This window comes from Pituophis catenifer, unplaced genomic scaffold, assembly GCF_029215685.1.
Source record: "Pituophis catenifer annectens isolate HBS135680 unplaced genomic scaffold, rPitCat1.0.hap2 SCAF_2, whole genome shotgun sequence".
Lineage (NCBI taxonomy): Eukaryota > Metazoa > Chordata > Lepidosauria > Squamata > Colubridae > Pituophis > Pituophis catenifer.
Window position 1 is genome coordinate 155,530,318 of NW_027256882.1, and position 25,775 is coordinate 155,556,092.

Below are 25,775 nucleotides of genomic sequence, written 5' to 3' on the forward strand. Positions count from 1 at the left end.
ACCAACTGCCTCTACTAGAGGAAGCGATATTTTATCTCATGCTAAGATTTATGGCTGCCAAAAATGGACCAACTATAAATAATTAGGGTAAGAAGGAGAAATCAGTAGCATTTATCTTTCATGAGTTTCCAGTTTGGTGGCCACCATTGCAAAATGTGATAGCAAACCCCGTTGTGCTGTTTGAAAACAATACCAACAAGAGGCTTCTTTATGGCTTTAATTATAGCATGGAAGGTGTTGGGAGGTCAACATCTATAATGGAAGGATTAAACTTCCCCTCTTCTGATGCTGTGATGCCTCTGAAAACATCTATATTCCATGATTAGAACTGAAGAGATTACATGGCTTTGGATGTGATTACTGCCCTTTGAGGTAGTCCAGACAAGAAGCATCAAGTGTAAGTACTAACACTACCTTAATTGTAAAGTTACAGTAAGATAACCTTGCAAGTCTGAAAGTATCTCTCCCCCTTCTCTAATTTTACTTTCTTGAAAACTAGGATGGATCTCGGCTTTCGCCACTCCATCCCTTCAGACTTCAATGTTATTAGCTTAGGCTGATTTGTCTAGGCAGTGGCTCTTCCTCCTGTCTCTTCTGTAGGAGATGACGTGTTTGATCCCACCCTCGAGCTCAGCCTGGTCATCTCTCCCACCTGACAAAGTCATTCCCATTTACCGCTACACTTAGAGTACTGATAGCATCGGCCTCCCAGAATGTTATATGAACTGATGCAATCCTTAATAATTAAGATATTGGGAGTTGAAATCCAATACATTTGGAAAACACCAGCTTGAAAAGGATTCTTGTAGAGCACCTACATTCACATATTGTTGCAAAAGATCCTGCAGTTTGATTAGTTTTTGTTCAGAGAGTTTTATAAACCCAATGGGACCGGCCATACTATTAGGCAAGGAATTAGATTGGGATGATGAATTGAACCAACCCTTTCCCAATCTGCCACCAGGAAGTTTCTATATTGTGGGCAATGCACAGTGCTCTCTTAACACAGCTTGCTACTTCAGCCAAACATATGTATGTATCCTCAAAATAAGGGGACAGAGGTAATAGACAGTATTCTCTTTGCAAACTTCTTCTCCCCTCCAAATATACAAAAATATAGTAAAAGACTCCATGACTCTCCTGTTTATCTTCCTGAGTAGAGCTCTTGATTTCCTTCTTGATAGTCCTAATTTGCAACCTGGGCATCACACAGTTATATAGAAATGTGTTTGCAGCTAGCTGCAGTGATGTCAATGTGGCAATATACACGCAACTACATAGTCACACCAGTCTTATGATTATCTATTTGCATCACTCATGAATCTCCATCTTCCTCTAGAGATGCAAACACAATAACATTATACCACTTGCAATCCCAGAGTACACAATTTTGTATCCTGCAGTTAAACACACACACACACACACACACACACACACACACACACACACACACACTGTGTGTGTCTGTGTGTCTGTGTGTAATGTAAGGGCAATGATATCTTTTTTAATGTCCCTAACTGAAAGAAGCATCACTTTCTGGCTCTTAAATTAAAACTATACAGTTTAGATAAGAGTATAGTAACTAGATATTGTGTAATAGAGAACGTTAATCTTGGCTTTCAATTAGAGACTCTGGAGAGGATGGTACTCCCATGGCAATCTATAGTAGGAAGTGTGGAGCGTACAAGCATTACTGTTTTCAGTGGTAAAATATCAGAAGGTATAAGGGCTCTTATCCAACATATTGCAGTGCAATAAAGAAAGGGCAAATTGAAGACAGAAAATCAGCTCACTTGAAAATAGTCATCTGACAATGAATGAAAACAAGAGATACAAGGACGTGGTAAGGTCTTGCAGACATCCAGCTAGCCTAAAGCATGTTTTATGGAAGTAAATGTGAGGTTTCAAACACAGACTTTTTGTTATATGTAATAAATAGAGTTAATAATCTCGTCTGGGATGGTTTCAACATTGATCACTCAAAGGTTATACCAATTCCTAGTTGTGCCTTCTGCTGATGCCACAAGCAAAATGCGGATTACATTCACATAAAATCAAGATAAATGCTCAATAAGGCAGACATGCCCTACAACAGAATATATTTGCACAAAAACTTTCCTCTAATTTCTCCTCTCATTTTCGTTTGCATGTATGGTCTTTAACCCACTTGCATAAGCTGTCCCCTTCTTTCTGTTTCCCAAATGAATCTGCAGAATTTTTATTTTTCTTGGGATTTATTGAGGATCATCAAGTAACTACTTTCTTGCTTATTTTGATGAAGTTGTGTATGCTTTACAACCTTCAGCTGCAAAATGTGTTCTAATTGGAACACTTTTTAATAGCATTTTTTTAAAAAATTACATTTACAATGATGAAAACTAATGCAAATGAAAAATATAGAATAAAAAGAAAAAATAAAAGTTGCAGAAATTAAAAATAAAAATTGAAGAAATAGAAAAGAAAGAAAAAGATAAGGATATAATGAAGAAAAAGAAAGAAAAAATATTAAAAAATTACTTCCCCCTTCATACAAATATAAACAAGTTTAGTAACTTATCACTTTCTCTTAAAATACAACAAATTATATCTTCTTCCCATATCTCATCTATTATCTATAAATCAATCCATAAAGCCTCATCATTTTAGTCCTAATGTCAGCAAAAGTTCATTAAGGATTACCAGAGATAACATTTTTATTTTAACCTTGATCAAATAAGCCAACTTTATATTCCTTCCTTTTACTTCCAATAATCTAGACTTTAATTCTATCAAATAATGTAGAACTTGCTTTCTTTTCATATTTTTCTTTGTCCTTTCTCACAAAATTCTTGAAAATTTTTGTAAATTTAATATGGCCACTTTTGGAAATGCAGTTTAGGAAAACTATACAGGTCATTCTCTGGGTTTCTTTTTTATTTCTATATCTCTTTAACTATTAAGACACTAATTAGTTTCTTTTGTGTGTCCAATGTAAGATCCCCCCCCCATGTCATTCTTGTAGCCTGTCATTTTTAAATCCACTTCCAAATCAGTCTAGATCTTGTCAGGTAAAAGTTGTTCTTCTTCCATAACATCTTTGAAATAGAGTCTGCCTATAGAAACATATACTATTGAAATTAACCTCTGGATCTACTGTTCAAAAATATCCTTCAATATGTCCAATGTTAAAATATTTTGCTTCATTCTATAATTGATTTTCAGTGTTCTTTTTTAATTATAATTTTCAATTCTCACTAGCTCTCTCTAATATCCCATTTTAAAAATGTTATGCCTTTATCTTTTTTAAAAAATAATTCAAAACAAAAACATTTTGCCTATGGGAAGAATTTTTTTATAATTCCAAAATTTTATTTGAAATTTATCTGGGCCCTTAATCCTTTTTTTAAAATCAAAGTTTTAATCACCCTTTTACTGTTTGTTCTAAAAAGAACTCTAATGAAAACTGTACTTGAGGGATTTCTTTTAACATCTGCAGAGCCCTTAGGAGAAATCACATTTAATTTGTCTCATGTACTGAACATAGTTAGCTAAGTTAGCAAACTACCTTTTCGTAACAGGGAAATCTGGGCAAAATAGACTTAAATATTTTGGGACCAAATGCAGCCCCATCTCTATTATCATTCAGCCTTAGTAGCAAACTTTGGAACACACCCACACATGATCCTGGGATGACCATGAATACAATAATAATTTTGATTTTAACAAAGGAATGTGGAATTAATTGGAGCACCTGTTATTTTTGGATAACTTTTTCTGACCATATACTGTAAGTTTTACATCTAGATCTTCTTTCCATTTTAATTTTCCACAATGTCACAACTGACTCTTTCTTCAGGAATTTTGAAAAATGCCAAGATTGCTAGATATAGTATATTCCTTAATTGATGGATACTCCACTCCACAAGAGTTAAAATCCTGGGAAATGTGAAATTAATGAGATTTATACGAGTAAACCAAAATCTCATAAGATCTTGATGTTCTTGCATGTGATTGCTTAAGAACTAAGCACATTTATTTTTATTTTATTGATGAGGAGCTGAGGGCAATCTCCAATTTTACTGTCTCTTGCAAGAAATTCAGCTACAGTCACTGACAAAGATAGCATTCTCACGAGAGAGCACTTTGTTCCAGTCCCTTAAAACCTGGAGTTGGTACAGTCTTTAGACATTGTAATGAATGTGTGCAACTGGGCATGACACCTATGCCCAGGTGTGTTCAGTATCCAGAAATATCAAGTGACTTAAAACTGAGAAAAGGATTTGAACCTGGGCTAAAGTAAATGTATTCCTTAAAATATCCCTCTGGGGAAAAATAGTGCAATGTTTAAGGCTTACTAGGTATTTTCTGAATGTTTGCAAAAGTTAATCAAATATTTTTCATCTAAATTTGAAAGCCAGTGTAATGATATTAAGTATAATAACTGAGATGTAATAATATTTAATCGTCTCTGATAGTTGGCATGCAATGAAATTAGCTCCTGAGTAGATACGATGCAATGACAGAAATTTGCTACATTAAAAGTTGGTAAATCATATTATGTTGCATTCCCTAAGCCCCAGGTTTAATTGGGACCAATTAACAGGTATGCCAGGTCTCAGTGTTCCTTTTTTGTTTAGACCCTTTCCAGACAACTATTTTACTGTGCACAACGGGTAGAGTTATTATTCAGTTGCTCCAGGGGATCCAAGTAGCTTTTCTCCTGGAAATTTATTTATGCATTCATTCATTTATTTATTGTGTATCCCATCACAATATTACAGCTCTTGCTGATGCGCAACATATGAAAATTAATTAATTAATTAATTTAGAAACCATCCATGATAAAAATGCAAACAATTTAGAGAAGAACTAAAACTAGGAAATAAATTGCCGACCACATAAGCCGTCACGGTAAAAAATTAAAAGCAAAAGAAAGCTCAGTGGGTGAAGATCATTGGGATGCATGCCAGAAAAGCTCAGGTTTTAATAACTTTCTAAAAAGCCATCAAAGAGGGGGCTAGCTTAATTGGATTGGTTTTGTTTTGTTTTTAGTTCATTTTAATGTTGTTGTTTTTTTTAAAAAATCTGTTTTTATACTTATAACTGTTTTTACCTCCCTACATTTATGATGTAATGAGCCACTCAGAGCTGCCTTCAACCATGAGATGAGCAGCGTATAAATTTGATAAATAAATAAATAAAATTTTGTAATCCTTACCAGCTTTTATACAAGCAATTTAAGTGGGAATGTGATTGGGCAATGAGAGAAATATCTCTTGAATGCTGCCCATACAAAATAGGTGGGGAGGCATGTAACTTTCCCTCTCAAGGGTCACCATTCTGTGAACATTTACACATTATTTTATTGTATAATTGTTCGCTGGGAGTTTTCCAAAGGCAGCTCCCAAAGCTTAGTTGTCCCTATCCTTCCACTCTGCCTCCTCAATTCCCGATATTCATCTTCTCTTTTTTTATTATTTAGCTCTTTGAATCTATACACTGCACGTGCATGCACATAGACGCCCACACCAGTGGTGGGTTTCAAATTTTTTTACTACCGGTTCTGTGGGTGTGGCTTGGTGGGCGTGGCATGGCTTGGTGGGCGTGACAGGGGAAGGATGCTGCAAAATCCCCATTCCCTCCCCACTCCAGAGGAAGGTTACTTCAAAATCCCCATTCCCTCCCCACCCCACTAACCTGCTCTGGGAAGGAATCTTCATTCCCCGAATAAAATATTACTCATAAGAAAAGGCTCCCAGAAAAGCAAGGAAAAATCAAGCTGCTAACAAGGAACTTGCCTGATACTCATTCCACATTCCTGCCAGCTGCCTAAAGGAAACTTTATAAGAAGAAAACAGCTACCGGTGCTTAGAGATAATAGAAGGTGGAAGCCAGAAGTTAGGCTCCATTTACAAGCAGGAAGAAAACTCATTCAAGACAGGATATTTCACAATGGAAATCGCCCAAACCTTTTTAGAAACACAAAGCCCATGTTGCACAAACCCCAAAACTTCAAAAACATAGAACCATATAACAATCCCTCCTCTTATCCAGTTTGTTGTTCAGCTGACCCAGAAACAAACTGCTGAATGTCACTTTGCTTCTGCAAGTAAAAACCTCCTTCCAGCAGTTGCTTCTTGGCTTGTCAATTTAAAGTGACGGTGTCTTGTTTTTTTTCCTCTTCTTTGTCAAGTGAGCTGTTGTGGCTCCGTCCTCCGAGCCTATCTTATCGGAGGAAGAAGGCTCCGAACATGAAGGAGAGGAGATGGCCAGGCCTCCCTCTCCAGGACCCTCCTCTCTGGCAATGCCTCAGGAGAAGGAGAAGAGATTGGCCAGGAGCCAGGTGTTTCCGAGCCGTTGGATAGTGACGAAGAAACATTGTGGTTGGACCCACGCCAGCGTCGGAGAGACAAGCGTGCGCAGCAGAAAAGGAGGCGTGCCAGAGATTAAGCTGAGTCACTGGACCACACCCCACAGGCTATAAAAGGGAGTGTGGTGGCCATTCGGACTCTGTGATGGACAAAGCTAATCTCTGGTGAGTCACTTTGCACCTTTGGACACAACACCTATTTGCTGTGGATTTAATTACAAACTGGACTATTCAAACTGTGTGTATTTTTGTCTGTGTTATCGGAGTAAAAGTTCTTGGCAGGCAGCCATGGAGTTGCTGCCAAGTTCCTTATCACTGATGTTGAGTGTTTGAAGAGTTTATTTAACCCTTGGCTGGCTGGTTGGGTGCGTGTGTGGGATGGGGACAGAACATGAGCCCTGATTTTTTCCTTCTAGCCGATCAGCTGGGAGACTGGGAGGCAGCGAATAGATTGGGGGCGAGGCCAGGCAGAAGTGGTATTTACCAGTTCTCCGAACTACTCAAAATTTCCACTACCGGTTCACAAGAACCAGGGGAAACCAGTAGCAACCCACCATTAGCCCACACCCATGTTGCTTGTTTCATTTTGGGGGGGGGAAGCAAAATATTGTTCAGAGCTACACCTACTGAGTCCAGTAGGACTTTGTCCAATTCAGATATGTACAGTCCTAGAACCTTTCAGCTATGCCTCAACATACCTACTCATGAAGTAAATTCCATTGAGTTCAAAGAGGATTATATCTTGGTAAGCATGTATATACCTTAATATCTCTCTGTAAGAACATCCCCACCCCCCAACAGACACACTCATTTTGAAAGGGCAGTATTTGCATGTGTAGAAAGTTAGCACCCACCCCTCTTAGAAGAATGAACTTTCTTAGGAAATATTAAAAAGGCAGTTTGTTATATTTTCCCTAAAGGAGAAATGTTTCTAAAGACAGAAACTCAGAGCCTCAGCTCTCTGCCCCAAGTAGAAACTAAGGAGCCAACTTTTAGAAATGCAGATTTGGTAATCCATTCAAGACAGGATATTCTGAACAAAGGTAGAATTAGCCCTCAGCCACAATAGGAATTGCCCAACACGCCCCTTCATTGCATCAGCACACTTCAACCAAACTTAACTCAGACAACCTACAAAGTTACCCCTACAAGAGCCAATAGAATACATGCTCTTGCACAGGAACAGGAAGCTAAAGGGCAAGGCCCAAGAGAAGGTATAACTAACCCTCATTTTCAACTCCATGTGGTCAGCTGCCCAGGATCTCAAATCCATGTGGTCCTGTTCATCAATAAACCATCTTTCCAATCAGCCTCCTTGTTTCCAATGTCTTTCTCCCTATTAGGAACTGAACCAGATGGATATTTTTTCCAACACATAGAATCAGGTCTACCGCTTGCATGTCTTCAAGAGAGAAACAGTGTGTATTTGGGAAGGGGGGGGCGCCAAAGGGAGCTGCCTCGAAAAGAAACAAAGAAAGCAGCAAGCAAGAGACTTTGTGTTGCTGTGAACTAAGTCTTGCAGGCATGCCTGGGAATTGCACTTTTATGTTCATTTTTCTTTGGCTACCAGCAGTCCCAGTTTCCCTGAGAAACTGAGCTGAATCTTATTGCCAGGTTGGCTGGCGAAGAGGGAAGGCTGCTTTTCTGTTGATTTAGAGTAAAGTTCAAGAATATTCTAATCCTAGAATAGCTACCCTTAAGAAAGGCTGGTTTTTCTTTTTAAACAGGAAAAAGAGCATTATGGATGGAGAAGACAGATTTGCAGCTCCATACCCAGTGGTGGAATTCACCAGTTGTAACAACCAATTCGCTGCGCGCTCGCTTCGCTCCCATGTGCGCCAAACTTGCACTTCCGCGCATGCACATTATGATAGAAAGTTACCTGCTACTGAATCCAGAGTGAGTAAAACAGCTGAGGCGCCGCAATCCGCTCTGCTGCGCCTATCAGTTGGGCTTAAAACAAAAGAAATATAGGTAGGTTATAGCACAGGAGTGGGCGGGGGCGGGCGGGCCCATCTGATCATCAGAGTGAACCGGTTCACTCTCAGCTGATCATCGGAGCTACCGGTACGCCTGAACCGGTCAGAACCGACTGAATCCCACCCCTGCCCATACCCCAACTTTTATGATTTGGCAATTCTTTTTGAGAACTTGGCCTGTGTACATGGTTAAGCATGAAACTAGCAAAAAGGATTAGGCTTTTTCCACGGGGTGCCTGAGAGACTGAAAACATGGGCACAAAATCAAAACAAGTTATTCTTTTAAAACTCCTGGATCTTTGTTGCTCAGCCTTTGTTGCTCTCAGTCGGAGAGCCTGGTGTGTTTGTATGCTACCTGGAAGCTATAGTCAGGGCCTACCTGGCTAAACAGCCTTGGGGCTCATTAACTCAGGATTTTCTTCCGTTCCGCCCTAAGCACACGCTTTCTTAATGGCCCCTTGGCTTAAGCTTCAGACCAATAAAGCTGATCTTGTTTGCAGCTCAGACCTAGAACCATCTTCTGCCTGGAAATAAAGCCTCTTGCAGGATAGTTAGTACTCCCTAAAGTACTTTAAACTTTAGCCTCTGTGGCATTGCGGTTTAAAAACAAATTCCAAAGTAGTACAGTAACATGGAACTAAAGTGCAAATATTCAAGGTCAATTCCTGCTTATTCTCTAAATTCTCTTAAATTTAACTTAAAGATTCCATCCTTTGATATCATAAATTGATATTATATCAATTTGCTGATACAACCAGAAAATTGGGTTTATTGAATATAAGTCCTTTAATTTTGCTTTTAAGGAACCTGTTGTGGCAGAATTTTCATTGTATTTATTTGCGCTTTATTTATTTTTTTAGTAATAGCTGATGACCAATTCCTTTCCTTTTGCCTTTTGCCTTTTGCCTATCTGAGCAACTTCAGATAAAAGTTTATTCTTCATCAACTGATTGGGTCTCTTTTCTTCCAATCCTCCATCGTTATTATTGTTGTTGTAAGTTCTTCTCCTTGAAGGCCTTCCACAGGTACCTCTGCTTGAATTCAACTATTTGGGTCTTTTTAATATGCCCGTATTGCTTTCTTGGCACCACATGGAAATAGTTTATCATAGCTTCTTTCTTTTTGATTCTCCAAAGTAGTCATTCTCTTGTTGTTTGCTCATGCCCTTGTTTCTTCATATGATGAATATTATTTTTTTCCAGGACTGTGTGTCAGAACTGCTACGCTGAGTTCCTGTAAATTCATTCTTGTATCACCAGTGATAGCATCTAGCCCTGTTGTCTAATTTTTTGGTATCAGGTTCTTCCTCAGTGACTCTTAACATTTTCATTTCAAGTGTCCAAAGTATGTAAGCATTTATTTATTTTTTTATTAATGCTTCTAGTGAGCAGTCTGGTCTTACTTCACGTAGTATTGAATGATGGCTGCTCTTGGGGTTCTCTATGCCACATTTCAAAGTCATCTTTTTTTTTCTTTGTTCAGCATTTCTGATGGTTCTTCCTCCATAGAACCCCACCAAGTCTAAGCCTCTTTGGCTTCCAAAGTCCAGAAAAAAAACTAAGGGAAAATATTTTACTTGTTTTAAAAAATATTTTAAGTAACAACCAATTTTTAAATGTCTGCTGTTGTTTTTTTACCATTCCCTGATACCGGTTTCATATTTCATTCAATCTCTTATTAATTTAACTAAACCCACATAGTTAGATAGCAATTGACAAATTCTATTTGCTTGGCCAGAAGATCTAGTCTTATTTACATCACTACATTATACACTTTTTGTCAATGTTCTAAAGAAGAGAGAGGCAATTGGTACTGCTACTTTGAATTCCTGTAAGTTCATTCTTGTATCACCAGTGATAGCATCTGGCCATGTCGTCTAATTTTCTGGTAGCTTTGATTTTTCCAAGCATTAGGCTCTTCTTCAGTGGTTCTGACATTTTCGTTTTAAGTGTCCAAAGTATCTAAACATTGGTATTTTTTTATTAATGCTTCCAGTGAGTGGTCTAGTAATGAATGATTTTTTTTTCTTGTGGTTCTCAATACCACAATTTGCTTGTCCAGAAGATCTAGTCCTATTTACATCCCTACAGTACAGGCCCGTGATGGCGAACCTATGGCATGCCTCTGATACAACCTCTGGAGGGCCTGGGGTGGGTGGGGAAGGCCCGTTTTTCACTCTCCCCAGGCTCCAGAGCCTCTCTAGGAGGCCAGAGGCCGGAAATGGCCCATTTGCTGACTTCCACCCGGGGGGCCTCCGGGGGTGGTGGGTGGGGAAGGCCGTTTTCACCCTCCCCAGGCTCCTAGAGAGGCTCTGGAGCCTGGGGAGAGCAAAAAACGGGCCTAACTAGGCTCACCGTGTCATCGTGTGTCAAAAGCAGGGGTAGCACGGGGGGGGATTGTGTATGCATGTGCGGGGGGCAAGGTGCATAGAATTATGGGTGTGGGCACGCGCGTGCGACACCCCCGCCCCGCGCTCCCCCCGCTTTTGGCACGTGATGGCAAAAAGGTTAGCCATCACTGGTATAGGCTATTTGTCAAGGTTCTAAAGAAGAGATAGGCAATTGGTATCTTCCTTAGAATATGATCGGTCCAGCAAAAGTGTTGCCTACACCTGTAGTATTGGGACTAATAATAAGTGAGTCTCTTCAGAATGTGGGAAAGAAATTTAAAAAAGAAATATGGTATAGATAGCCCTCAACTTATAACCATTTGTTTAGTGACAGTTCAAAATTATGACAGCAGTGACAAAAATAACTTACAACTTAGTTGTTGCAGTTATGAACATTGCAATACCCCATGGTCACGTGATGAACATTTGGGCTCTTGGCCAATGGTTTAGATTTATAATGGTTGCAGCATCCCGGGGGGCAGGGGAAATGCTGTTTACACTCTTCCCACCTGGCAAAGTCAGTTGGGGAAGCTGGATTCGTTTAACAACCACTGATTCACTTAAACGGTTGAAATGATTCAGATTTTGCTATCATGGCAAAAAGGTTGTAAAATCAGACACAGCTCACTTAACAACCACTTTGCTTAGCAATGAAAATTCTGAGTCCCAGTTGTGGTCATACGTCGAGGAGTACTGTAGCAGCTCCATAGAGCTATAAAAAGGTTAGAGTGACAAGTATCACCATTTCTTTGGAACTTCTGAAAAAAGGAATACTGTTTTCTATCCTAACTCTCAGTACAAGATACATAGGATAGTATTTGATCTTCATTGTGTATCAGGCCTGCTGGGATGCTGGGGGTGGAGGGACAGATAAGGTCTAATCTCTCAAACATTCCAAATCTTATTAAACCTATTACACCAAACACTACAAATAAGCCTCTGATTATCTCCCCCCCCCCTTTTTTTTTCTTTTTTTGCATTCTGATGTTACTCCCTGGAAATAATGAGCTGATATGTATCCTCCAGGCCATACAATAATCACCCCAATTACTTCTGAGCAGTGGTTATTAAACTCAAAGCAGCAGTCATTCAGAAAGCACAGATAATTAAACAGGTGCTTAGGATAGTCTTTCACACAGTTGGGAATGACCAAATTGGCTTGGAGGCAGGAGAAATGGTCCAAACAGAGCAAAATAGGTCTCCCCATACTTCTTCATAACAGCTGCTCGCCTTCTTGTGCTTTTGTCAATAGACCTCCAACCAGGACTTTTTATCATTTACATTGCGGATGTTATTTCTTACAAGTGAAGGATGCTTTTTAAAAAGTGTGTCCAGGATTTGAAGAGAAGAGAGTCTTGTTTCCAATTCACTTATCTATTCCTGTGTGGAATCACCAATAGTATTGTTTCCCAACTGTGGCAACTTCAGGATGTATGGACTTTGAACTGTCAGCTCTTTGAGGTAGTCCACAGAGAAAACCAAAGCAATGAGTTGATTACCATGACTATATTACCTTTAGTCTATCATTTGCACCTCTATAACTGTCTGGTTTGGCTCTGCAACCCAACAAGACAGACACAGAGGATAAATAGAAAGGCAGAAAAAACAATTGCTACCAACCTGCCTTCCATTGAGGACCTGTATACTGCATGAGTCAAAAAGAGGGCTGTGAAAATATTTACAGACTCCTCGCATCCTGGACATAAACTGTTTCAACTCCTACCCTCAAAACGACGCTATAGAGCACTGCACACCAGATTATTTATTTATTTATTTATTTATTTTATTGAATTTCTATACCGCCCTACTCCCGAAGGACTCAGGGTGGTGCACAGCCATGAAATAAAACACATAAATATACAAAATTTAAAATCGAATAAAACGGATTAAATAAATTTGGCTGAATTAATACCCATAATTTAAAAATACCCATATTTTAAAATCCATTAAAATTTAGAATTTACACTTAAAAGGGAGAAGATTTAGGCGAGGCCAGCTTGATGAAATAAAAGCGTCTTCAACTCGCGGCGGAAGGTGCGCAGATCCGGAATCCTCCGTATCTCTGGGGGGAGCTCATTCCAGATCGTCGGTGCCCCCACAGAGAAGGCTCTCCCCCTAGGGGCCGACAGCCGACATTGTTTGGCCGACGGCACCTGGATGAGCCCCTCTCTGTGGGAGCGTACTGGTCGGTGGGAGGCTGATGATGGTAGTAGGCGGTCCCGTAAATAACCAGGTCCCAAGCCATGGAGCGCTTTAAAGGTGGTAACCAGAACCTTGAAGCGCACCCGGAAGACCACCGGGAGCCAGTGCAGCTCGCGCAGGAGAGGTGTTACATGGGAGCTCCATGTTGCTCCCATAACCACCCGCGCGGCCGCACTCTGCGCCAGTTGGAGCCTCCGGGTGCACCTCAAGGGGAGCCCCATGTAGAGAGCATTACAATAGTCCAGACGAGAGGTGACGAGGGCATGAGTGACTGTGCGTAACGAGTCCCGATCTAGAAAGGGACGCAACTGGCGAATCAGGCGAACCTGATGAAAAATCCTCCCGGTCACGGCCGTCAAGTGCTCTTCTAAAGACAGCCGTGAGTCCAGGAGGACGCCCAAGTTACGAGCCCTTTCCGTGGGGGCCAATGATTCTCCCCCAATAGCCAGCGATGGCACCAGCTGACTATATCGGGACGTCGGAAACCACAGCCACTCGGTTTTGGATGGGTTGAGCCTGAGCCCGTTTCTCCCCATCCAGATCCGTACGGCCTCCAGGCACTGGGACATCACTTCAAGGGCATCGTTGGGGTGGTCCGGGGTGGAGATGTACAGCTGGGTGTCATCAGCGTACAGATGGTACTTCACCCCGAAACCACGGATGATCTCGCCCAGCGGCTTTACATAAATGTTGAACAGAAGGGGCGAGAGAACCAATCCCTGCGGCACCCCACATATAAGGGGCCTCGGGGTCGATCTCTGCCCCCCTGTCAACACAGACTGCGACCGGTCAGAGAGAAAGGAGGAGAACCACCGTAAAATGGTGCCTCCCACCCCCAACCCTTCCAGCCGGTGCAGCATGATACCATGGTCGATGGTATCAAAAGCCGCTGAGAGGTCTAACAGGACCAGGACAGAGGAGCAACCCCTGTCCCGAGCCCTCCAGAGATCATCAACCAACGCGACCAATGCCGTTTCGGTGCTGTACCCAGGCCTGAAGCCCGACTGGAACGGATCTAGATACGACGCTTCATCCAGGTACTGGGGTAGCTGTCGCGCAACCACACTCTCAACAACCTTCGCAACGAAGCAAAGATTGGAGACTGGACGATAATTAGCCAATACTGCCGGGTCCAGGGAAGGCTTCTTGAGGAGAGGCCTTACCACCGCCTCTTTCAAGGCGGCGGGAAAGACACCCTCACCCAACGAAGCATTTATAATCCCCTGGAGCCAGCCTCGCGTCACCTCCCGGGAAGCCAGCACTAACCAGGAGGGACACGGGTCCAACAAACATGTGGTCGCGTTCAATCTACCCAGAATCCTGTCCACGTCATCTGGGGTCACAGGATCAAACTCATCCCAGATAACAGTCTCAAGACCTGTCTCCGTCACCCTCGTTGGATCTATCCCGTCGGAGTCCAGACCTGCCCGAATCTGAGTGATTTTGTCATACAGATACTGAACAAAATCCTCGGCTCTTCCCTCCAAGGGGTCCTCCCGCGCTTCCTGGTGGAGCAGGGAGCGGGTCACCCTAAACAGGGTGGCCGGGCGATTATCTGATGACGCAATAAGAGCAGTAAAGTGAGTACACTTTGCTGCTTTTATCGCCACTAGGTAACTCCTAATATGAGATCTTACCAGTGTTCGGTCAGATTCAGAAAGACTAGCCCTCCAACAGCTCTCTAGGCGTCTTTTCCGGCGCTTCATCTCCCTCAGCTCCTTGGTGAACCAAGGAGCCAGGCGAGATCGGCGCCGGGTCAGAAGCCGCAAAGGCACGACTCGATCCAGGGCTCCAGCCGCCGCCCTATCCCAGGCGGCCACTAGGTCCCCAGATGAGGCGTGAGCCAGAACCTCCGGGATTGGCCCAAGCTCCATCTGGAACCTATCAGGTTCCATCAGGCGCCTGGGGCGGTACCATCTTACCGGTTCCGCCTCCCTGTGGCGGGGTGCTGCGGTTCGAAGGTCAAGGCGAAGGAGCGAGTGATCTGACACAAGGACACATAACTAGACACAAGGACAGTTTTTTCCCAACACTCTGCTAAATAAATAATTCCCTCAACACTGTCATACTACTAGTTAATAGTAGTGGGCACTACTATTAATCTTCTCATCATTCCCATCACCCATCTCCTTCCACTTATGACTGTATGACTGTAATTTTGTTGCTTGTATACTTATGATTTATAGCAATATTGTTTCTTGATTGCTTATTTGTACCCTATGACTATCATTAAGTGTTGTACCTTATGATTCTTGATGAACATATCTTTTCCTTTATGTACACTGAGAGCGTATGCACCAAGACAAATTCTTTGTGTGTCCAATCACACTTGGCCAATAAAAAATTCTATTCTGTTCTGTTCTGTTCTGTTCTGTTCTGTTCTGTTCTGTTCTGTTCTATTCTGTTCTATTCTATTCTATTCTATTTATTGTAAGGTTTACAGTAACAGAATATTGCATGTCTGAAAGCATTTTTTCCCTCTCTGGCCTTTCTTATCCAGAGAACTAGGGAGAGTCCTTTCTAAAATATTTCCCACATCCCTTTTCCTTCTGTGAACTGAGATACCTTTTGCATGATGATTGTCTAGGCTGAGGCTCTTCCTCCTGCCTCTCAAGATCATTCTCATATAGACCATTGCAGGCAGGGGTGAGCTTCAAAAATTTTAGCAAGGGGTTTTCTGCCCAGTTGCTGGGTGGGTGTGGCAATGGTGGACGTGGCCTAGTCGGCCTCCTGCACCAAGGTGGGGGGGCATTTTTGCCTTCCCTGGGCTCCGGAGGCTTTCCTCGAGCCTCCGGGAAGGCGAAAATGGCTTCCCCAGGCTCCGGAGGCCCTCTGGAGGTCAGAAACGGGCCCATTTCCAGCCTTCCTGAACTTCCGGTAGGCCTGTTTTTCACTCTCCTCGAGCCTCCGTGCATGCCCTGCACTTACCTGCATCCAAAACAGGACGCGTGGGGACTCCTGGGAGGAGGGGCAGGGTGGGCGGGGCGGGGCCAGCCAGGAGTGGGATTTGGGGGTTCTCTGAACTGCACAGAATCTTAGCTAGAGGTTCTCCTGAACACCTATGAACCCCCAGCAGTCCACCCCTGATTACAGGGAACCACCTGTAAGTTCTTTCAGGACATTTGTATCAGGCAAATTGAAACTGTGGGAGAAGATTGTCCTGGAGATATCTCGGAACCAAGTCATGTATGGCTTTAAAGGCCAAAACCAGCACTTTGCATTGGACTAAGAAGCCAATGCAAGTAGTCCTTGAACATTAAAAAAAAAAAAAGCTATGGTTCAAAGTTACCATGGCCTTGGTAAAAGTGATTTACGACCTACCCTCAAAGTTATCACTGTTGCACCACGTCCACCATCAAGGGAATGTAATTCACTCACACCTACAACGAATTGCAATGTACTGAGTTTACATGGTTACAATTTCAATCTTCTCAGCTGGTTTCTCATAAACAATGCTAATTGTGGAAGCTGGATTTGCTGAACAACCACATGATTCATTTAATGGCCATAGCAAAAATAGAATATAAAATCAGGTCCAGTCATGCAATGATTTGTTTAGCAACCACTTCTTTTAGTGACCAAAACTGGTCCCTATCATGGTTATAAGTGGAGAACTATCTGTAAGTGACTAATGCAGGGCCCAGAGCATTGGTGTTACATGTTTAGGTTGATGTGTGCTAGCCAACAGTTGGGCTGTTACATTTTGGAGTACTTGTAGCTTCTGGATCGTTTTTAAAGGCAGCCCTATCTGAAGCAGTAGTCAAAGCAGTTATAAGATCCTGACTAATATTTGCATGGTCACCATGTTCCAAGTGTGGCTATATCTCGGCAGTGTCCATTTAATGTCTTCTCAAGTTCTTTGCCTTTTAGTGATTATCTGGATTTTTCCAGGCCAGATTTGGTAGCCTTACCATTAAAAATATATATGTTGATTGTCACATGCTGGACCTTTTCTAGATTCCTAGACCTTTATCAGTTCTGTAATACCCTTTTTGAAATGCCATGCCCCAGATCCATATATATACCATTCTAATCCCACCAAAGTTTGCTTTTAGCAGCACTATCGTACTGACGGTTTAAAATAGGGTTAGAAGAATTTCAACAACTAAGCTGTCTCCCTTTAGAACCAATTTGTGACCTGAGAGATTTGGGCAGAGCTTTTTTGCATCCTTCCCCCTCCTCAGAATGGCTTCTTTGTCAACTGGTGAGGAACCAAGTCTTTTTGTTGATAATGGATTATCCTCTAGGTGTCTATTTAGAAATCTTTCCTAAATCCTTAGCAGACTGAGAACTCTATTTATACAACGAATTTGCCCTAGAGCCCAAATGATCTGAATCTGTTCTCCGTTAGTTTCCAGAGCCATTGCAAATTCAACAGAAAAGCCATAAAGTTGGAGAGATGGTGGTTATCTCTTTACAGTTCAAGGAATATTATAGGGGACTATAGTGGTCTGAAAGCTTTGAATTCCTAAACTGGATTGTACATTGAGCTAAAATTTGATGTGAGTTGACTTTGATTTAATATATTGTATGAATTTGACATATGAATTTTAAATCACAAGCTATGGCTTAACTTACTAAATATGTGAACCAGATAATTGTATCTTGCTCAACATACTATCATTAAACAAACCTCGGCTCAGCAAAATGTCTGAGCCCAACTAAGAATATGAACCTAAGTGTGCTGCTTTTGGCTTCCAAATTTCTAAGGCAGGCAACAAATGAGCGTATATAATATCTGCCCTGAGGCAGTACTTAAAGGGACCTTGAATTTTATAGAAAAATATTTTGTGGCGCTTTCCCCATGCTAAGCCGAACAAGATTTTCCTTCAGGGGGTCCATGTGAGTGAGTGACCTGATTTGATACCCACCTCATCTACAGTGGAAACTACTCACATTATTGGTGGTAGGAGCTGTAAGCAACATCTCTTTACGAAATATAGATATCTATTTCTTCCCAGATGGTTTCTTGGCTGTTTTTGTTGGCTTTTGAGCTCATTTTTATTTCCTTGAACGTTTCTTATGTATGTTGTAAGTTTAGTTTGGAGGACAGAAGATTAAGGGAGACATAATAGCAGTCTTCCAATATCTGAAGGCTGTCATGCAGAAGATGGAACAGATTTCAATCAGTGGAAATTGCGGGGAAGCAGATTTTAGTGAAACATTAAGAGAAACTTCCTAACAGTTACAATGATTTGACGGTGGAAATCATCGGCAGTATTTAATCAGAAGCTGAATGACCATCTGTCAAGAATGACATTGCTGGATTCTCCTTATAGATTCAGCATTAAGCAGAAATTGGAATAGATGGCCTTCCAATATACTTTGTGACTGTGTATAAAATCCATCTACCTGAATAATAGAATTATAGCCTTGGAAGGGACCATTTAGGTAATCAGGCCAGTCTCTTGCTCTATATAGAAATACTAGTTACAGCTGTCTATCCATTGCCAGAATACTCCCAATCAAAGGAAATCCAGTTTCCATGGGTAATTGATTCCACTATTAATCTGCTGTAAGTATAGAACACATTTTTTCTAATACCCTCAGAATCTGCCTTCTGTAATAAGTCCATTGTTCTGTGTCCTGTTCTCTGGAATGAGAGGGAAGGTCTTAACTTACTAAATAATCCACCCCCCTTTTAGGTACTTTATATTCCACCTCGACCTTTTGAAGACGAAGCATTCCCACGTCCTTTCTCTTCTAGTTCCCGTATCATTTTTATTGCCCTTCTTGGAACGTCTTCCAATTTTTCCAAATCTTTCGTAATGGTGTCCAGATGTGGATATTGTATTTGAGGCTGGATCTGATCAACACAGACTAAAATAGAACTATGACTAACTAAACGTCTGTTGATAGAACTGCACTTGCAACCTCATATTCTCTTTGTATAATCAATTATTGCTCCAAGATCTTTCTCATAACCAGTATTGCCTAGTGAAATATCCCTCACTCTATGACTGTACGTTTGATTCGGTTTCCTAGGCACATTGTGCTGCATTTGTCTCTGTCTCCTACTAGCTTCACCCACTAACTAGGGGTGCAAATTTGGCGGCCCATGGGCCGGATGCATCACATGCAGGCCACAGCCACCCCAGCTCTGTAAAGACAAAAAACATCTCGATAACGTCATGTGATGTCACGTGACATAATCGAGTTTGATACCCCTGCTCTAAACCATGGTTGTCCAATCTTTTGGCTTGCCTGAGCCTCACTGAGTAAAGAGGAATCGTCTTGGGCTGCATATAAAATGTATTATATAATTAATGTATATAAATCACATAATAACAGAAAAAGTTTACATTTTAATGTGGGGCTGCAATACTAGCTGTCCATGGCCTCATGTAGCCCACGAGCTGCAGGTTGGACACACCTGCTCTAAACCATCATCAGCATTTTCGCAAACATCCTCACCTCTCTCTTTTGAATTAACTGTTCTTGCTTTTTTAAACATCTCCTGTCCTCATCACAGCAAACCAAATGGCTCTTGTGCCAAAACAGTAAAACATCCTTAGAAAGAAATGGGGAATAGCAACAAAGCACCTGTGTGCCTTTATTTCAGGAGATCAGGGGAAAGTCTAGGTCCGTGATGGCGAACCTATGGTACGGGTGCCACAGGTGGCACACGGAGCCATATCTGTGGGCATGTGAGTATTGCCCTAGCTCAGCTCCAGCGTGCATGTGCACGCCCGCCAACTGATTTTTGGGCCTTCCGGGCCCACTGGAAATCAGGAAACGGGCTGTTTCCAGTCTCCGGAGGGCCTCTTGGGAGGTGGGGAAGGCTGTTTTCACCCTCCCCAGGCTCCAAGAAAGCCTCTGGGGCCTGGGGAGGGCAAAAAACAGGCCTACCGGGCCCACCATTAACCTTTTTGCCGTCACGTGCCAAAAGCGGGGGTAGTGCAGGGAGGTCGCGTGCAGATGCGTGGGATGTGGGGGGGCATTGAATCATGGGTGTGGGCACTCACGCGCGCAACCCCCCCATGCTTCCCATGCTTTTGGCACGCAATGGCAAAAAAGGTTAGCCATCACTGGTCTAGGTCCATGATGGCGAACCTATGGCCCACGTGCTGGAGGTGGCACGCAGAGCCCTCTCTGTGAGCACGTCTGCTGTTGCCAGATGCTCTTCTGGTTTCCGGCATGCGCATGTGTGTGCTGGCCACCTGGTCTTCATGTTTCTGGTGCTCCAGTGCATGCAAAGACCAACTGGCTGGTGCACATCCATGCACTGGAAACCTGAAGACCAGGTGGCCGGTGCGCAGCTGGTCTTTAGGTTTCCGGCGCTCCAGCTCGCGAACGCACATGAGCACACGCTGGGTTCTGGTTTGGGCACTCGGTGCTGAAAAGGTTTGCTATCACTGGTCTAGGTGGTGAAATGAAGCCAACCAGGAATAGCTTGGCTGGTACCTACAAACAAAATGCAAGAAATCTGTCTTTACTACGTTTCCTCAGGAACACAACTGAGCCTATGAGGTTAATGGTTTTGCAGGCAAAGAAATACATCCATACACCGTTGCTGGTCCCACTTTGAAATGTGGGGTTTGGTTTGGACTGTTGTGATTCTTGTAAGTGTTCCTGCCTGCACTGTAACCTAGAGGAAGGGAGCGGGAGTAAAACTGATAAGAGCTATATCAGTTTTCACGCTTTTATCAGTGGGGACTAAGCAGAGTGCAAAGCCTTGGGCTGCTTGAGTTTTTTAACCCCACATGACGGCCTTCTGGAAGTGGGAAGAGAGGAGCAATGTATTTTCTTTCCTTTGGTGTGGAGACTGCTAGAGGGAGGTCTTTTCCCATCATTCAGTATTTTATTCCTGGTACTGTAGAAAGTCAGCACCCACCCACCCTCCTAGAGAATGAAATATTTTGGGGGATATTAAAAAGGCAGGATAGAATATTTCCCTAAAGGAAAAATCGGGAATAAACTTAAGGGAGGCAGAAACCAGCCCTAGTCTCCCTGCCCCAAGCAGAAACTGAGGAGGCCAGCTTTTAGAAATGCAGATTTTGGTAATCCATTCAGAAAGACTGAGACAGAAGGAAACTTCAGCTAAGCAACAAGCCAAAGATTGACAAGATTAGCTCAGACAAACACCTAGCATTTGCATTTCCCCTTTTGCCTATAGAGCCAGCCATGACCCCTACATGACCCCCATAGGAATCAAGACGGTATAAAACCCACTCACTCTCAACTCCATTTTGTCAGCTGTCCCAGAACCACACGCTGCTGGTGGTTCTGCTTCATCAATAAACGAACCTTTCTTTCTTAAGCAGCCTCCATTTTATTCCCGGTTTGGAACTGGACTTGGATTTTTCTTCCAACAGTACCTCTACGTAAGTGTTGCTTGTAAGTGTTACTTTCCTCTCCCCACCACACACACACACACACACAAAAGGAGTACAACCATGGTTAGCGGTTTGGGAAATCTATCTGGTTGCAAAATTGATGGCATGATACCAATAGAAGAGAATATTTGTAGCTCAGGGTTGAACTGTGGGGTCCTTGATGCACTCTGAGCTTGGTTGTTTTCTTGATGGCGTGATATCCTGCCACCTTCACAGCTCCCAGTGCACTCTAAAAAAAGACAATAACTTTTTTATTTTGTACAGAGGTAAAAGAGGGATGATTATTGTTGCTCCAGGTTTTGCAGTAGTTTGGGGTGGGACACTGATTTAACTACCTTTTTTACACTCTCTTGTTAATCAGTTGGAAGGCCCTGATTAATTCAGGTGTCATTTGCAGGTGCCATTACTTAAATATAGTCCTCGCTTAGCAACCACAATTGGGATTGGCAACTCTGTTGCTATGTACCACAGTCTCCCTAGTGAAACATCTTGTGACTGCAACAGGCTTACAACCTTATATCCTCTTCAGTTGTTAAATGAAACGTCACATGTCTGCAACTTATTTTACTACCACTTTATTAGCTCTGCACGTCTCAAGCCAACTGTGAAGTAACACAGGTGATGATCCCATGGGGTACTGTAATGATGGTTGAGAGCCTTGGTAGCACCGTGGACTAATGCACTGTTATTAACATCTGCTGCTTGCAATTACAACAAGTTCAAATCCCACGAGGCTCAAGGTTGACTCAGCCTTCCATCCTTTCAAAGGTAGGTAAAATGAGGACCCAGATTGTGGGGGCAATAAGATGACTTTGTATAAATATACAAAAGTATGAAGGCTACTGCTTAACGCATTGTAAGCCACCCTGAGTCTCCGGAGAAGGGTGGCATATAAATTAAAGCAAAAAAAAAAAAAAGTGAGGATTAGTCCCAAGACTAGTTTTTTTTTTCACCGCTGTAACTTCAAACAGTCATTAAACAAGGCAGTTGGTAAGTGATGACTACTGAAATCTGCAGTAAATGAAGATGCTTCAGCACTATTTGCCAGAGAGGTTGGGGAATGGAAAGGCAGTCCTGTGGAAATGTGCTTAGGCTTCCCAGCACAGTACAGCACTAATGGGATGATCAAAGGGACACCATTGAGCCATAGCAAAACAGGAAGCTGCACTTCTGGTTATAGGATGGAATAGAGTAGGGTAGGGTAGGGTAGGGTAGGGTAGGGTAGGGTAGGGTAGGGTAGGGTAGAATAGAATAGAATAGAATAGAATAGAATAGAATAGAATAGAATAGAATAGAATAGAATAGAATAGAATAGAATAGAATAGAATAGAATAATAAAGAGAAGAGGAGAAGGGAAGAGAGGGATGAAGAAGAGAAAATGGTATAGAAGATAAGAGAATAATAATAGAACAGAAAATAGAACAGAACTTTATTGTCACTTTAAATATACACTAATCAGCATACATTAAAATGAAATTTCGTTGCATTCAGCTCTCAAAGGATAACCATGATGCATATACACACTCATATATGACACAGAGAAACATCACAGTCTAGTTCAAATGTATACATGGCAAAAAAAAAAAGAAAACAAAACAAAAAAGGATCTTGCAAATTTACAAGACGGATGGCATAAGGAACAAAGTTGTTATAGAATCTGGTAGTCCTGCTAGAAATACTTTGAAACCTCCTCCCAGAGAAGAGCAGCAGAAACGGGCCACGGAGTGGGGTATGTGGGGACTCTAACAATACTTTGAGCTCCAAGCACATAGCACTTATAAACAGTACCCTGAATAACGGGAAGTGAGCTTCGTATAATCTTCTCAGCTGTCCTTACCACTCTCTGTATGGACCTTCTATCTGAGGCACTGCTACCACCAAACCAAACAGTGATGCAGTTTGTTAAAACGCTCTCAATCGTGCCTCTGTAAAGAGTGGCCAGGACAGAAGGAGAAAGATGTGCTCTCCTCATCCGACGCAGGACATGTGTGTAAAACTAGCATCTGATTTACATCCTTATTCAGATAGCAGTGCAAGGTATTTCAATTCATACTTTCAGAATCCTGACATTTCATGCAACGATTGCTGAATTAAAAGTACAGTAGGAATTCCGGCTTTCAGCAGCAAGATACTTTGCCAGAGTCTTGCTTCCAGATGAAGCCATTTATTGTGTAAAAACCTCAACTACTGTATTTTGTGAGTTAATTAACATAATGCAATTATAGTAAGTTAATTAAATTAAATTAAACACAGGCAAGAGGAACATTATAAATGTCATCACAATGCAGAAAATATCAGGGCCCCTAAAAAGTGATGCCTTTTAAAAAAAACAACAATGATTATGGCAATTTAAAGTATGTTAACATTATTGCTCTCAGCATACCTGTAGGTATGTAATGAATACTAATATTAGAATATATGACCTAGTTCGAATGGCTTTAACTTGGGGACTGAGAGAAGTTGTAATATGTATCATCCATTGCTAATCTTGTCAGCACATCTGAGCTCTGGGGCCAGGACAGATTCAACTGTCTCTCTAAATTCTTCAGTTGTCAGGTCATGAGGCTACACTCAATCTATTTCCTGCCACTTGAAACAACCAATCCTTTCTTGCAGGTGCAGCTCCAGGATTTATTTTTCCTTATCACTGATTCCCCAGTCTTGCTTTTTCTTACAAATATAATCTCATCTTTGGAACAGGGAAAATAGCCTAAATAAGGCAATAATAATTTGCTCAGATGCTGTAAAGCAAACGGTTCCAAAGAGATATTTAAGAAAGTTCAACTCTAAATTGTTTTGATAAAAAAAATTTTTTTTAAAAAAAGGGACTGGGCTTATTCATTTGGGTAGGCCCTCCCCCATCTTTACAGCCATTTGAATACTGAAGCTGAATTCAAGCAAAGCAGAATTACTGTTTGTGCAATACATTATAGGTTCCTTATGTCACCAGTGTGGTCACATTATGGGGTGGCATGATCACTGGAGAAGCTGGTACTCTGACTTGGTTCCTCCAGGACTCTTGGCTAATGAGGGGAGGAGCTGTGACCTTTGTTGAGCTTCAGGCACTTTGCCAGCGTAGCTCTACTTAGAAAATGGAACGACTCATGCTCTCATAACTGCTTTGACTACCGTTTCAGATGGGTCTCCCTTTGAAAACTACCTGAAAGCTTCAACTATTCCAGAAAGCAGCTACCCAAATGTGGGCCACATTAACATGAACATGTAAATTGGTGCTCTGGGCTCTGCATTAGCTTCCTATTGGTTTCTGAGTATGATGCAAAGTGCTGGTTTTGGCCTTTAAAGCCATACATGACTTGGCTCTGAGATACCTTCAGGACCAACTGCCCCCATAATCTTAGCTGGCCTGAAACAGATGTCCTGAAGGAACCGACACGACAGGTGGTTCCTTGTAATGGTCTATGAGAATGATCTTGAGAGACAGGAGGAAGACCTCAGGCTAGATAACTATAATGCAAAAGGTATCTCAGCCCACAGAAGGAAAAGTGTTTTAGAAAGGACCTTCCTAGTTCTGTGGAAAGTAAAGGTGAGGGAGGGGAGAAGTGCTTTCAACAATCTTACAGTAGTGGTAATATTAGTACTCATGGCTGGTATTTCTCATCTGGACTACTTGAAGGGCCGACATCCCCACTTTTGCAAGTAAAGGTAATGGAAGCGCACTTCGCTGCACCAACTTTGTGAAATATCTTTGGACCTGAGATATTCTGAGATTAATCTGCACTTATTTAACCTTTTGTAAACAGCTCAGCATGTATTCATTTTTTATTGGGTTATCTCAATTGTATTAATATTATATCATGGGTATTTTAATGTATTAGATGATATGTAATCCACTGAGAGTAATTTGAGTTAATAAAACATTTAGTTCAAATCAGTGGTGAAATCCTCCGTGGGTCGCCACTGGTTCACTGCCCACACATGTGCGCTGCGCACCAAACACGTGCTGTGTAAGCATGCACAGTGCACACCAAACGCATGCTGCATGTGTGCATGCACAGTGCACACCAAATGTGTGCTTTGCACAGAAAAAGGAGCCATTTGAGTAGAACAGCGAGGGGGGGAACAGCTGTGCTGCGCGATTTAGATTCTCTAGAAAGCAGGATTTCCTGCTTTCTAGCGAATATAAATCGCACAGCACAGCTGATCGTTGGAAATATCGATTTGGATGAAACGGTAGCTTTTTTTTACTACCAGTTTGCCCAAACCGGTAGCTTTTATTACTACCGGTTCACCTGAACTGGTGCGAACCGGTAGCGTTTCACCCCTGGTTCAAATGCTACTGATGTCACATGTCTTCTTTGGAGTAAAGAATTATAATTTACATGATTTTGTATTTTTAGTTGCATGGGAAGCCAATTTGATGATAGGGTCTGCAAATGACAACATATATGCACATGTGAGATCAGCATATACATACATGCATACAAGGACCAATTTAGTAAAATGTGCTAAGGCATAGTAATTTATGCAGAAAAAGACTTGATGTTTTGATATCAGCCCAA